We start from the raw sequence: 15767 nt of genomic DNA, 5'->3' as shown, positions 1-15767 counted from the left end.
CTTGATGCATTGGCGTTTTTTTCAGTTTGGCTCGACTCCAATCGAGGGGGGGGCAGAATTTACAGAATTTAGTATTACGGTAACATCCTATCCATTTTGTCACCGGGGGGTGGGGGACGCGTCCAGATCGAAAATGTTGACATACTAGTTTGGTTACATTATATCCATTTTGTCAACGGGGTGGGGGCTTTCAGAGGGGGCAAGCTCAATGTTAGAGGTAACTGCCCCCCCCCCCCCCACTAGAACAGCCACTGTCTTTATGACCCCCCAAAAATTGTGTGTGTGTGGGGTGGAATTGTGATATCATAATTGAGTGTAGGCCTGTTGATTGGTGGTTGTGACATCAGCAAGCGATGGAAGAGTAAAGGAACAAAGGAACATTTAAGATGAAAGCGCAAAGGGACATATAAGCATGAACGTTGGCTCAAGTCAGGGAGTCTGAATGTGGAGTGCTTGGATGTGAGTTGTAGCCGATAGCAGCTCTTAGTGGAATGTGCATTCTGTTACCACGCATGGGAATGAAGTGACAGAAAATACATCCACCGCTGTGCGTTGTCTAATGTCTAATATTACATTTATTTCAAAAAATATATATGATGCCCTGTGATTGATTGGCTGGCGACCAGTTCAGGGCGTACCCCGCCTCTCGTCCAAAGTCAGCTGGGACAGGCTCCAGCACACCTGCGACCCTAGTGACGATAAACGGGATGGGTGGATTGCCTCATGATGCTGGCTACTTCGCCTTAAATTACCTCCATCCTCAATTGAACAGATCAGGCAATTCCACCCTGTAGTGAAATTACCAATGAATGTAATGTATTCAATATGTTATTCACTTTTTTTACGTATAGGGGAAAACTGAAAAAATGGCATAGGCCATTGCTTTAAGAGGGTAACAATATTTTATGTCGTAGTAATTATGCACTCGATTTGTTTCTCTCAACATACATGCAATTTTGTGACTAAAACCTTTTTAACCATCTAGAGGAAGAGAAAAAAAAGTGAGCCGCATGACTCAGCAGAAAGGACATCTGCAAGCTGACCAGAGGTAGACCTAAGGTAAGTCCTTTCTTCTTTGTTTCCCAATTTTGTCAGCCATAACTTCATGTCACTCAAACCAACTCAACCCTGTTACTCATGTTATCAGAAAAATACATGTTAGTAAAAAAAAAAGTTGTAATTATCATTTCGCTAAGTTTGTTTTTGACCAATTAGCAGAGCAGCTAATATAGTTAGCAGGTCTGCTTGAGCAAAAACTCTTAACATTGGCATTAAATATAAACCCTGTTACTCTCAGTAGAGTAGAGTGATGCTGGAATTAAATTAGAATTCAAAAAATAACTTTATTTGATTGTAAAGGATGTATTCATAAAATATGTTTTTCAGGTGCCTGAGCATCCTTAGCAGGTTTGCACTAAACACAGCAAAATATGTGCATGAAAAATAAAATAGTTCATATAAAGTGTACCACTGTTGATGGTTGAGCTGGACAAATCAAACCGTATGATGGGTTATTACCTGTTTTTCTTGAAAACGTAACAAAAATGTTATTCTGCAGTCACAATGTAAACAGGTAAAAAGTGCAGTGAGATATGATCTGAGTCAAAGAATGGCATAAAAGTACAGTATAAATGTAATATCTGATTTTAAGCAATAGAACACCTGGGTATACTCATGACACTACTTCAAGGAGAATTTATGAATATTATTTTTTTTTTTAAAGGTTAAGGATGAATCAAATGAGTGAGAATGTGATTACGCCCTTGCAGCAAAGGCCAGTTGACTGAAAGCACGTCATCTTGACTGTTAATCATTTCAACGAGGATGAAACCATTCAAAGTCGGGCTGGAAACTTGTGGTGGTCTAATAGACAACCAACCATCCACACCTACGGACAATTTGAGGCGCGTTTGTAAATTCAATCCGACGCCCTAACTCGACTGTGAGAGAGCGAGTGCGCCGAGAGGCAGAGCGTGCTCTTTCTTCGAGCCGTCCAAATCGACGACCGTACCTGCATACGAGGTTTCCGGGTTATGAATGGCGCCCAATGAAGTGGTTTGCGCAGCGGTGTAAACTGAGGACCCCCGCTGGACAACTTGTCACATGAAAGCAAAGCCAAGTATTGGTCAATAATTTATACAATATTTTTTTGTAAAGATTAGTAGCAAAGTAGTAGTAGTCTTGTGTCGGCCTAATAACCAACAGGTGTTCAAAAAATCCACATCTAATCTGAGAAAAAAAACAACGAATCAAAAATATACAGGTATCTTTTTTCTCTTTAGCTAATTTAACACTTGGTCGTGTTGTTTTGGTTTGTTTTGTTCAGTCCTGATTTTCCTGTCAGAATTTACCTTGCGGCAAAGGTGTGTCCCGTGATATCTTTTTTCTTCGCAGTATGAGCACTTTGCAAGTTAATCAAAGAAGGATACTACTTTTGTGTGCGAAGATGGGTTTTATATTTGTTTATTTTCATTGGGCAAAGTTATCCAAAAGATTATTGGATATTTTGTACTTGGCAGTAAACATTTATTTTTGCATTTAATACATGTATACTGTAAGTACATTTCAAAGTGCATCATTTTTTACATTTACTAAACTAACGGAGTTGCATTAGTAATTCTGCTTTAACCAGAGTCTTACCCAAGTATCTGTACTTCTACCTAAGTGCAAAGAGTAAGTACTTCTGCCACCTCGGCTTGGCGTTAGATTACGGCTCGTTCAGATTTGTACAAATTGGGGTTACGTCGTTGCTATAGGAATGCAACGCCGCCGTAAACGGAGGAGCCCCCCCCCCCCCATATTTTATGGCCGCACGTAGCATATTGTGTCAAATATTTGTGATGAATTCATTGCAAAGCCTCAAATGAATTAGATGACTGTACTTAGTTGCATGGACTTGCAGCGCTGGTTAAAAGTGACAGATGTTAAGAAAGGAAGGCTCAAGTGACCAGTCGCTGGTTTGTGATGGGCTCACTGACACGGAAGGCGGGGGGTCGCGGGGGTTGGGCGGAAGGTCGGGGAGGTCAAGGCAGGCGGGGGGGCCGCCCCCTCGTCCGTCATTGGCCGCTCGTCCTGCGCCGCTTTGAAGCGGCCGGAATTCCACCACGGCCATGGGGATTGTAGCACGTCATTTGAAAGGAAATTTGGCGAGGTGGTCCTAAAAACAGAAGATGGGGGGCGCGCTGCGAAGTCTGGGTTTTGTTGTCCGGGGATGCTCGTACGTCACATGACCGGGCCAGGTGATGACGGCCAGCTGCTATTCGACGCATTCATTTACATTTAGAGCACGGTTTCATTCATTGGAGACCGACAACACTCCCACTCCCTGCACCACACACAGACACACACGCACGCACGCACACACACGCACGCACACACCAACCAGTGAATTGATTCTTGAATTGATTGATTCTTATTGTTGTAACCTTCTCAGAGAAAACTATTTTATTGCATTCTGAGGACCCAAAAAATAAATCCTTAGCTTTTCTTTCACTTTAATGACATCCCTCATTTTAATAGAGTAAGACTATAGAAACACTTGGATACATATAATAATGATATTTAATTAGGGTTTCATTATTGATCTTAAAGCAGCGGTTTTGCGTAAAAATCAGCTCCCACTTAATATTTGACAGTTAAGCCTGGAAGCTTTCCATTAACTTTGTTCAGGTTGTAATGTAATAAAATGCCTCCTAATAGTTTTGCACACTTTCTATATTAATTGTATATATATTGTACATCTATATGTGTACTGTATATATACAGCCAAGATACTTTACGATGGGTCTTGTAACTTGGTGCGTTCCACTAGGTTTATGATATTTTGTTCTGGTGATATTGTAATTGGGCAAATGGAGAACTAGTACAGTTCCGTTTGGATAGAGGCACTTTCCTGCTTTTGTGACGTAAATGCAGTTCCACCTGCTACGCAGAAACACTTTTTACTGGTTATAAAATAATGTATCCCCATAAATCAACAAATATGATGGTGTCCTAATAATATTATGTTGCACAGTATTGTATATATGTAAAAAGTCTTAAAGAGACTTATTGTAAGATGTTTATATTTTTTCTAGTTATATCATAATCAAAAGGCTTTGAAATAATTATAAATCACCATAAAACACCACATTTATCGTGACCTAATTTGTTGCACAATATTGTATATCGTTAGCAAAATCAAATAAACACACTTTTTTATGTGAATCATATGATCCAGGAAGTTACACTATGTTTCTATATTTCTGAAGTATTTTCCGTTTTTATTTCTGGTTATATCATAATAAACAAAACAGAGAAATAATTATATACATCACCACAAAACACAAAATTGAATAAATACACAATAGTACACAACAAATCATTAAAGCTAGTTGTACGAACAGACTTTTTGTCCAATATGTTGTGATGTTATTGAAGTTGGGCTAATTTTCTTGATGAAAAGTGACTGATGTGTGTGTGGTCTTGGTTGGAGGGACTCTTCGAAACGGGCCCATACCTCAAGAAGACCAATTCAGCGACCGGAAATGCCAAAAAGTGGCACAAACTACGCATTAATGTCAACAAATGTATCTTTACGTGCAAAAAAATCTTAAAAGGCCGTCCATAAGCGCAACCTGCGGGGGCATTGAATAAAACTGAAAATTCAACGTATTGCTCCTTTCAGAAAAGAAGAGTCGAATCATTCCTAACGCTCAAGGAAGTGAGGCAATGTCGCAGTATTTGTTGCGAACAATTTCGCAACATATTTTGAAGCATGGACAGCAACAAAATGAGCAGTTGTGAACAACAGCAGACCGTTTTATTGCCGGTATAGTCACCGGCCACTTCATTAGGTACACCTGCACACACTAATGAGATCCAGTGCTGTACATAGAAAAATATGCTCAGGAATGTGAAATAATAATAATAACAGTTATATAGCAACCCACTGTTATGGTTTGCGTCAAACTGACACATTTTGAAATGAGTAAAAGTCATAACTCGAGTCATTTTTCACTATGAACCCTCTGCTTAGTTTATGTCGTGTAAATCAGCACATCACCTTGCAACTGCACTTGAGTGAATAATGACTTATAAGATTTTTTATGCGGTTGTTTGTTTGTTTTGGACAATTTTAAATACCTGGTTCAAAATGTTGCTGTTGGTGAGAAAATACGTTTATTATTGTGGTCGTGTGGAACTGCACTGTGAGCGTCTTCCAACTATTTTGCACCTTTAAAGTGGCTAAATAAGAACAATCCAGCGAGAAAATGTCCTTACTGCTACTTTAAAAGCAACTTCTACTGCGACATTGTCGATCAAAAGTAAGTGTACGACTCGTTTCAATTGGATGTGACTATTGTCTTGAGTGTTGAAGCTCTCAATGAGGCGTTAGAGGTCGTTTTAAAAAGTGTTGCTATTTATTGACCCCCTCCCCGTGTTCATGTTCTTGTTCTTCTTCTTCTTCTTCTTTTTCCTGTTCTTCTTCTTCCTGCACACAAGCAAGCAGGCAAAGCAGGCATTCCAGGCTTGTTTAAATAAGGCCGTCCTGCCTGCCTGCCTGCCTGCCCGGGCGCGGGTGGATTCCCCTCTGGCCCTTTGCCCTTCGACCCTGAGTGCATTCCGTATGTAAAGTGAGGAATTCCTCTGAAGTTCATTTAATGGGCCTGAGTTTTTTCTCTCTCTCTTGGACTCGGCTCATGCACTATAGTTGAAGTGGAAAGGGGGAGGAGGAGGAGGAGGAGGAGGAGGAGTGAATGTATGTATGCACCGTCGACTGTGAGTTGCGGACGAGGCCTCTTGTTCTTGATCACGTGCACTGCATGCACACTAGGAAGATGATCAATAAGTAATCGATGCGCTCACCAATAAGTGAACACGGGAGCGTTTCAGGGTCACCGTTGGCTCACTGGCTGCACTTCTGTTTGCTTTATGTATTTTACTCGTAAAAAAACGACAGCAAGGTGCTAATATCTCTATATAGTGTGTTTATGCAAATATGATGTATTTAGATGGTAAAGAGTCAACTAGAAGCTCTAAAATGTCTCTGCAAATGGTTTCTTTTCTATTTTCAGGGACAAAAGGGTGCAGATATGCAAGCGTTTGCCCATGAGTGATGATAGCTATCAATCAATTTGTTTAAAGAAAAAGTACAAATGAACTATTTATTTTAATCAAATCGTAAACCCCAAAGACTCGACTTGTGCACTTGTTACTTTTTGCACTTTTTTAGGACCTTTCAGACTGAAATAATAATAGTGTATTGACTGCGGTTGTTATTTAAAGTGACAGTTTCCATGTAACAATTTTGTTCAGTAAAAAGGAAGCTTTTAACTTTGGCAAAAGGGTCCCAAAGTCTTGATTATGACTCTTATTGTCTTTGCAGCAGGTATAAAGCCATTGAGAAGCGATTTTCGTTTGCAAGTCAGTGAATTGTACAAAATATTGTGTTAGTGTGCCATAACGCTCAAGTGCATAAACTACATCATGACTACATGAACAATGAAGTGAAAGATGATGATGAAGTTCATTTTGGAAATAATGTTCTTCTACGGGATCCTACTTAAAGCTGTTTCAGAAAATGAAGAGTTCATCTGCTAAAAAAAAAAAACAACAACAACAAAAAACGAATCTTCCGTTTTCTGTGATCTTTATCTACTGTATACACACTCAAAAGACACGGGATCACCTGCACAGTTTAATGAGATCCAATACAAGGGCTATATTCAGAATTCTGCTTTACACGCGTCATAATGCTGTTTTATAGGTCATAATTCTATCAATACATTATCAGTAGTGTGTAAAATTGTTGTTTAGTTAAATAAAAGCGTCACGATATTAGTTTAACGGTAGTTATTCGCAGAAATGAAGTTATAATAGCTCTTCAAAACAGTGTGTCGTTGTCTTTGTGCGCTCCTGTGAATTGTTTTTAGTCGCAGTTATTACCCAGCATTCATTGTGCGTTCTTTGTGGGGGGGGGGGGGGGAATACAGTATTACCCCGCAAGACTCAGTCCAACAACAACAACAACAACAAAATGTATCGAGTACACCCACCGACGGGGGCATTTCTTGAGCCCCTGGGGTCGAGGGCAAGAAGCTTTTGGACAGACCAATCTGACAGCAGAGTTTAAGGTTGCGATCATTCCATAACAAATGCATTATTCAGCTAATAGGAGCAATTGCATCATGACGAATGACATATACCTGGACTGTGTCAACAAATTCAAACGGATATATCGTGTTACGTCTCAGCTAGTTTCTTTTAACTAATGTTAGCCAATAATAGGCAGTAAACTTTTCTGGTGCTTGGTGGGACTGTGACAAATTGGCCTCAGATACATATTCACATTTTGACCGCTATCTTGTTTCTTTCTGTTCATCCTCTTCTGGTTTTGGTTCTCTTTGCGTGCCCTGACTGACGACTGAGTTTGACTTTGTTGTACTTTATGTGGCCGTATTCCAACGAGTCTGCTCGTAAGCGAGACACGTTGTTGTCATTGCGGTGCTTTGTCATTGATGCGAGACGATCTCGGCCATCTCTGGAAAGCAACTTCAGCTCAGGTCCCGAGGCAACAAAATCTTAGGTGCGCCGAGCTGGAGCCGACATTCTGCCTTTACAAAAATAATCATGCTTGCAATGGGAAAAAAAAGGATTAGCATTGTCGTTTGTCGGGATGTAGAACTGAACTGCATTTGGACTGCTTCCTCGGGTGAAATATTACCCAGCATGCATCTTGAGCCGAATTTGTCCTAAAAATAGTCAACAAACTCCCTCTGTAAATCCACCATTGCAAACTACAACTAGTATCACTATTAACTTAGTACCCGTGGAGAAGTAAATAATATTGTCTTCATAAAGACAGAATTATGGATACTGTGAGTGACAGTACATCACAAGATAGTATCATGATAACGAAATATTTGACAAATGGGAGGAAAAGAATATCTATGTTACATGAACGGGCAAACAAGCGTAGGTGAAGTATTGATATTAAAAATAACTATTACTATGCTGCATGAATCGGAATATACTGTCTGCAACAGTATAGTAGGGAAGGGGCAAAATATTGATATTGTAATGTATCATAGCATCATTATCTCTTGTGTTCTAGTATCAATACACCGGCAATAAATGCCAAAAGTGATATCGATTTCATGCAGCGCGTGTCCGTCAAACTCGCATTTGTGGTCGTTGTTTTTTTTGGTTTTTTTTAACATTTGATAAGAATGTTCTTTCCACTTATGCTTGTTGCTGGGTGAAGAAAGAAGGTGCTTTTCCCTGCAGTATGCTTGTTATTGACCTAATTAATGATCATTCTGCCTTCATAAATCAAATAATGCTCACTTTCGTTATTGTGATTTGCTGGTCAGTGCAAGTACACTATACTGAGTCATTTGGATTACCTTATTTAGGGTCATTTTCTTAGAAACAGCTCTCAGCGCAGTTGCACACATACCGGAGCGTCATTATCTTCATAAAGGTTCACATTTGGACTCTCATTACATCGTGCAGTAGTACCGAATGTTGTGGGGTTGTTTTCAGCCAGGTAAAATGGAGGCTGAAGAAAGATGGATGCCGGGGTGGCGGCTGGCCGTCCTTGCTGTTGGGAGCTTCAAGAGTTGCTATGTACTGTTGGAGACGCAGTTTAAAAAAAAAAAAAAAAAAGGCGTGCCACCCACACAGCTGGAATGTCATGCATGCAATCCATAGAGTCTGTTTCAAGGGGGAGAGGAGGAGGAAGAAGAAGGGTGGGGGAGGTGGAGTCCAGCCACTGCTCCTTCATGAGAAAGGACAAGAAACCTCCCACGGCCACCCGAAACTTCACCATTGAGCTTCTTCCAAATTATCAATGACGATCCATCACGCTGCTGTGGCCTGACGGGGGAGTTTGGGGGTGAGGAGGAGGCCGTCCGCGTGTGTCTAAATATGCCTACGTGTGTGTGGGGGTGTGTGTGTGTGTGTGTGTGTGTGTGTGTGTGTGTGGGCATGGGGGAAGGGAAGAAAGAGGTCAAAGTGCAGAGGAAGAAAGGAGGTACATTTTGGGAGGATGGGAGCTGCTGCGTGGGGGGGAAGCAAAAAAAAAAAAAAAAAAAGTGCAACAATAAGTGGTATCTTTTAAAAGGCTTTTCTCACCCAGGCCCACATGACAACTCACACACACACACACGCACAGGCAGCCATACTACTACTACTACTACCACTGCATGCATGGTTGTTAAAGCCCCCCCCCCCCCCCCCCCCCCGAACCCCCTTACATCCATCCCTTAGGCTCATTTTAAACAGAAACATTTTCCAAAACATGAAAGTGATTTTTTTCCCCTCCCCTTTTCTTTCTTTCTTTCTTTCAAATCATCTGCTTGAGTCATAAAAACAAGGTTATTTCCCGACAAAACTTCACTTTTTCAAAAGGGAGAACCACAGGAAACACTTTTTCTATTTATCTCTCTTTTTCCATCACAATTATTCGAAATATCTCCGGACTAAAAACACACAATCTTAGTCAACAGTTACAAATTAAGGCCTTTTTTTTTATATATATAAAGAAAAATGTAAAATACATTCAAAGTGTATGTGACCACCTTCTTAGCTACTAAAATGTATTAGTTCACAAACTGCACACTGAAACAATCCTTTTAAATCCTACTTGTCATTTTCCAAATTTTACAATTATGACTCAGTGATTTTAACTACACGACTGGTTCACATGAGAACATAAAAATCAGTTAAACTAAATTATAATTCATATGTAAGCAAATTAGCCACAGTGTAGTTATTCTCCCAAAGTTTGTAGCCTAAAAGATACTATTTCCATTGCATTGTTTCATTAATTCTATTTGATTGTACTCATTATTAAATGCAAATGAGATGAAGTGAGAAAATGTAACATTTAAATTAACAAAAAACAAACAATGGGGAAAAGCAGCTGAAGTTCATTTCGAAGCAGTTGAGCCATTTTTAATTGAGTTTGATGTAGTTTATCCTTAAAGTCATTAAAACACTTTAAAAATAACGCATGTATTTTTGTTTAGTTATGAAATCAGTTCCAACAATTAATGTGTGCACTTTTTCTGTTGTCATTTTCATTCAGCAAGCACATTTCATGGCATTTTACATAGTTTGTGTTGTCTCATTTGTTGTAGTCATACAATGCCAACACTTTTCAACAGATCATACTCACTTTATTGACAAGAGTTTTGGTTTGTGGGGATTTTTACAAGCATGTAAATGAGAATGAGTTTCCCCCCTTTTTATTCCCATTTGAATCTGTCGTATCGTTCCTCCAGCCGACTGACGCCCAGCGTGTGTGTTTGTGTGCGCGCCCCGCAGTAATGAATGAGCTAATCAGGCGTTTGGACATTAATTCCCTGCTCGACTGTGCGTCCTGGTGCAGTTTGTGTATTAGCAGCAGGACGCTGTGGACCACCGGCCGTCGCTATCAGAACTTATTATTGGAACTTGAGAGACGCCCAGAGAGAAAGAAGGAGAGCTCGTGGATCGGTGCCTGAAATTAACTCGCGTGTCTATTGACGCGACACTTTGAGAGGAGGAGGAGGAAGAGGAGGCGAGTCGAACCTTCATCACGCCCCGCCTTATAGATTAAATAAATAAATAAATAAAATTGTAAAAAAATGCACCGAGTCGGCTGCACAATCAGATGTGAGTGGACCGAGTGGGGGGGGGATAATGCCATTATTTCAGCTCCTCTGGGCCTGGAATGCCAAATTTCACAGGCCGCTTCGCCTCTCTGGGCGTCAATCACACCAAAAAAAAAAAAAAAAAAAAAAGGCTGGCCGCGCTTCCATTTTGTGCACCCACCAAGGTGACAAAATGAGCCGCTCGAACGTGACATTTTGTCACCCTGGTGGTGCCGCGGTTCGACTCCACCGTGCGCAATTACGCATTTTTTTTATTTGTAATTTTTTTAAAAATCCAAATCTGTTGTCTTCATCCAGATTTAGTGCAGAAGTACGCGAGGAGAAGTCATATTTGACGAAATGTCCAGCCTCGCTAACGGCAATTAAGGCCTGATTATAATATTAATATATTAGCTTCCTCCTTGTTTTAAACGCCCCCCCCAAAAAAAGTGAATAAAATAATCAGGATACCGCGAGGGGGAGGAGGCGGAGCTTGGGTCGGAATTTGTGAATGGGACACAGCTCATCAGGGATTCGCTGCACCGGCTAACGCGTCATCGCGCACGGCCAATGAGCGGCGCGCAGGAAGCGGGGAGGGCGCTTCGGGCCCGCCAATCCGCGCGGACTAGCGCAGGAGGCAGCCAATGAGCGCGCGGCAATGCAAAAGCGGCGACAGGAGCCTGGGCAGCTTGTGAATGTCAAGTAGTCAAAGATGGAGTCCGGTATGCGTGAGGGCCGTGTGTCTTACGTGTGCGTGGAACACTTTTTACGCCCGCACCGCCGCAAGAGGAAGAAGAGGAGATTCGTGCGGGATTCGACGCTCGTTTTCGGAAGCTTTTCGGCTCCGTTTTGTGCGGTTATTAACGACGCGGGGACAACGAGTACCGAAGCCATCTCGCTCCCCCCTCCCCTTCTTTTTCCCCCCCTTCCACGCGGCGTGATTTCGAGGAAAGAGGCTCGCTTTTCCCTTGTCGTTATCGTTTTTCTTGGCCTATGCACGGATTCTCTTGCTGATAGTATTCCGTGGGAAGACGAGAGGAAGAAAAAAGGGGTGGGGGTGCGTGTGTGTGACGAGAGGAGGAGGGTGGGGTGGGGTGGGGGGGTGTCTCTCCACGGTGAGTTGTAGCTTCTTTTTATGCGTAAATCTCGCGCGAAAACTTGATTCCACGCGTGGAGAACAGACCGTGGGTGGGTTGCTGTAGTGGTGGGTGGACTTGAAGAAGATAAAGTGCATCTTATTTGGCCACTTAATGGGTATCCGATGATAGGGAGGAGGAGGAGGAGGAGGGAGGGGTGTCGTGGGGCGGGTGTGGGGTTACATTTTCACGTTGCGGGCGTGTGCGTGCAGCCAAGCCTGTTGTGCAATCGAACAAGTCGTCAGTGTTGCGCCGCGAGCTGGCAGGAAAGAGAGACTCCGGGCGGGCTGGCTGGCGTGGAGGAGGCGCATAGGCCGCGCGCACTCCTTCTCCTTCGCCAGCTTCCTTGTAGACATGGCGGAGAGAGACAGACAGAAAAAGAGAGAGAGAGAGAGAGAGACAGAGAGAGGGGGGGTGGAAGAAGCAGGTAAACAGCACCGTGCGACCACATGATGTTCTCGTTTTTTTTTTTTTTTGCGTCATACTATGGATTGTGGACGTTGTGTAACAGGCTGCCACGGAAGCCGTTGCGCAAACGCCTCACGTGCACTTTTGAAGAAGGAAAAAATAAAAAGAGGAGCTTTTCTCCATTTTTCCAACTTTATTTTCCCACCTTGCTCTGGAGACAACTTGCACACGCGAGAGATGCAACTTGGGACTATGTCAGAGTAGTAGTTTTGATGGTGAAGGTGTGGAAGGCTTTAATGTGCACCCCCTCCTCTCCTCTTTCCTTTTCTTCCTCTCTTTAACCCCCACTTCCCTCACTCCTCCTCCTCCTCCCCAAATTAGAATGCATGTCATTGCCTGAAGAGAATAGTATGGGCCCACATGCTGGGAAATTCCCATTCTCCCAGGGCAAGAGTATAAGCAACGCTGTTAAATCTAGGAAGTTAATTCAGCACTCCAGCAGCTTTTTGTTAATGTGCCCCCCCCCCCCATCACACACAGGCATGTGCTATTTTTTACATTGTCTGTGTTCATCCAACTTCTATGTGTGTGTTTTTTTTTTTTTCTCATTCAAGTTTTTCTGTGCAATGGAGGCTCCATGGTTGTTGACCACTGCCCTTTTTCTGTTGCACTACTGGCCATTGGGGATGAGCAGTGCAATATTAAAAGGGCATTGGTTGATGGACCCACACCACTCTTTGACTTAGAATCTAAAAGAAAAAAAAATTGCATGTTTAATACAGGGGTGGGGAACCGTTTTTCCCTATTTCAGTTTAAGTATTAATGGAAAATATATGAGAAAATAATGGGACAAATGGTTATTACTGCATATTGTGAGCATTTATGGACTTTTTATACAGTTTTAGTTGACTTTAAAATTGCATGGTGGTCCCAATCAAACTTCACGTTGGGTTGTGTATGGCCCACCAGCCGTATAGGTTGGATCGAGAACTCAACAATGGGTTAATTTGACCCAACAATTTGGTTACTTTCAGAAAATTAAACCAATAAATATGACCTACTCAAAACTAACTCAGCAATCGGGTTACCATATTAGCCAGAAAACCCAATAAATTGTTAATCTGACCCACCACTTTGGTTACTCGCAGAAGAATAGCCCAGAAATTTGACCTAACACAAAACAACCCAGGAATTGGGTAAATGAAACAACCCAACTGTTTTTAGTGTATCAGCTAAAACAGTTTCCAACATGAATTATTAGCATGCATTGCAGTCTGGCGCAATTGCTCCGGTGGATCCTTCATGGCTCGGCAGCTGGAGCTTCCCCAACTGTATGTAATCTTTCAGTTAAAAGAACTTCCTACTTATCATTATTATCATGTGTGATGGGCTTTTTATAACGTTGTGTGTTTCTTTTTGAAATTCATGGCGGTCCCAATTAAAATCTCCGACTGGCCTCGTGATCAACCAGCTGTAACTTCCCCGCCCTTGGTGTATTGGCTGAAATAGCTTACTATATTATTATTATCGTCTTCATATATATCTTTATATATGAAGACATTTTGGAGTTTTTAATCAAGTATTTATTTGCTTTGCAATTGGATGACGGTCCCAAATAAATGCTCCCGACTGGGCACATATGGTCCACCTGCTGTAGCTTCCCCACCCTTGGTGTATTAGCTAAAACCACTAATCATACAGCCTCCAAGTATTTAAATACCATCCCAGAATTGCAACTAAACCTTTTTAAATGTAGATTGGCAGCAAAAACAATGGCCGCCCCCACCCCCCTACTCTCTGCTCTCTATCTCTTTATGCTGTTCGTGTGCTGACACATGCTGAGGTCAGCTGCTTTGACAATGTTGCACTACTGTACCATCCATTCTAGCAGTGCAATAGTATTGTCATAGCATTTGGCTTCAGAACTGGCCAGTGGAAGTGGACTGGTTGACTTGACTTGACTTAACTTGATGGCTGGTGGCAGGTGGTGGAGCCTCCTGCACTGTTTACTCACCTTTTTTTTTTTTTAACTGACCAAACAATGTGAGTCACCTTTTTTTTTTTTTTTTTTTTTTAGATGGTGAACATGCCAGAAGTCACTATACAACCTCCCCCAAGGCAGAATAATCCTAATTTGTACTAAAATGTACGTCTTATTACCGCATACGTCTGGTTTTTGTCACGCATTCTCTCAGAAATTGAGGAAAACATCTTCTGAGTGTTAAAACTGATTATTAAGAAATTCTGGATTTCTTGGTTTAAAACAAACAAAATGAAAACGGCCTCCTCAGTGGAAGTAATACAACTACAATGGTGGTTTGCAGACATCCACCAAGGCAAAATTGTTCGCCTTCATAGATAACCACCCCATGCCTTTGCCTGAATTTCGCCATTGGGGATTAATGTATTGTTCTAAGTACACAAGAATATTTTCTTTTTATGCGCACATAAAAAGTGAAAAAACAATTCCTGTAACTGCACCATGATGGAATGGCTTCTTCCTTGGCCCATTGCTCACCCCTCCATAAAGTTTAGTGGAAATTGGTCAAGTTGTGAGGGTAACGGTAAAATTAAAAGGGTAAAATTAAATCAACCTCTTTAGTGGATGTACTAAAACTAGAACCCACAGAGGCCTAACAATTCTAATTTAAGTGCCTGAAAGTTCTCAATGTAAGTAATTTTATTCCCAGATTAATTCAACCAACAAAAAAAAAAGCTCTCAGAACAGCAAAAGAACTGTATCTGCACCTTTTATCCAGATCTGCACCAAAATGTAAGGGCTTCTTCCTTTACCCATTCCCCACTGTTGAAAGTTGAGTGGATATTGGAGTAGATTTTGTATTATTATTATTTTTAAACCTCATCCAGCTATATTGACAATAGAATGCAAAGAAAACAACCTCCTTGGTGGATGTAGTAAATCTAGAATGGCCTAACCTCCTGCATATACCTCTATTTTCTACATAATATTCATAGATTTAAAAAATGTGCTTTTTTTTTAATGGCCACTCAAAGCTGAAAAATACATCCTGTGTCTGCAACCTTTATTCAGGTCTGCCTCCCAAAATGGAATGGCATCTTCCTTGGCCCATTCCTTACCCACTCTACAAAGATTTGTGGTAACTGGTTAAGCAACATTAGTGAAACTAACAAGAAAGAAAGCTCCTTGCATGGTGGAGGTAATAAAACTTGACCAGCACTCCATAGAAGTCTACCAAGACCTAAAAAAAAAAAAAAAAAAAGAGAAACTTGATTTTTGTCATTGTTTAATGCTTTTTCTCAACTCAGAAATTAATGAAAGTATCGTGCAAACATTAAAATATTCCACATAAACAACTTTTCCATCGGTCCACCTCTTGACAAAGTTTTATGGCTACAAAATGTTAACAAAAGTGATCAAATTGTTGAGTTAAAGTCGTTTTTGGCACGCCATAAAAGTCCAGACCAGAGTTTCAAATTGCACACCTCATACAGATTATAGACCACCTGCAAAAACTAAAATGTCCTCAATATTCATGCTCTCAGATGAAATCACTGAGAGGTTATGGAAAAGTGCGTGTTAACCAAATAAGTGGCCAAAAAATGATGCTTTTGCAGGATTTGC

At 41.3% G+C, this 15767-nt stretch overlaps 1 long non-coding RNA gene across 2 annotated transcripts in view; it reads left to right on the top strand.

The window, feature by feature from the left end:
• Positions 1–15767, top strand: part of LOC133413972 (uncharacterized) — a 47919-nt gene that overhangs the window by 684 nt on the left and 31468 nt on the right. For both annotated transcript variants that reach the window (XR_009769942.1, XR_009769941.1), the window contains exon 2: positions 986–1059. This is a non-coding gene — a long non-coding RNA (uncharacterized LOC133413972). The remainder of the gene's footprint in view (positions 1–985; positions 1060–15767) is intronic.

This window comes from Phycodurus eques, chromosome 15, assembly GCF_024500275.1.
Source record: "Phycodurus eques isolate BA_2022a chromosome 15, UOR_Pequ_1.1, whole genome shotgun sequence".
Taxonomy (NCBI): Eukaryota; Metazoa; Chordata; class Actinopteri; order Syngnathiformes; family Syngnathidae; genus Phycodurus; species Phycodurus eques.
Note: the sequence above shows the minus strand (reverse complement) of the source record. Positions and strands in the feature narration are given on the sequence as shown.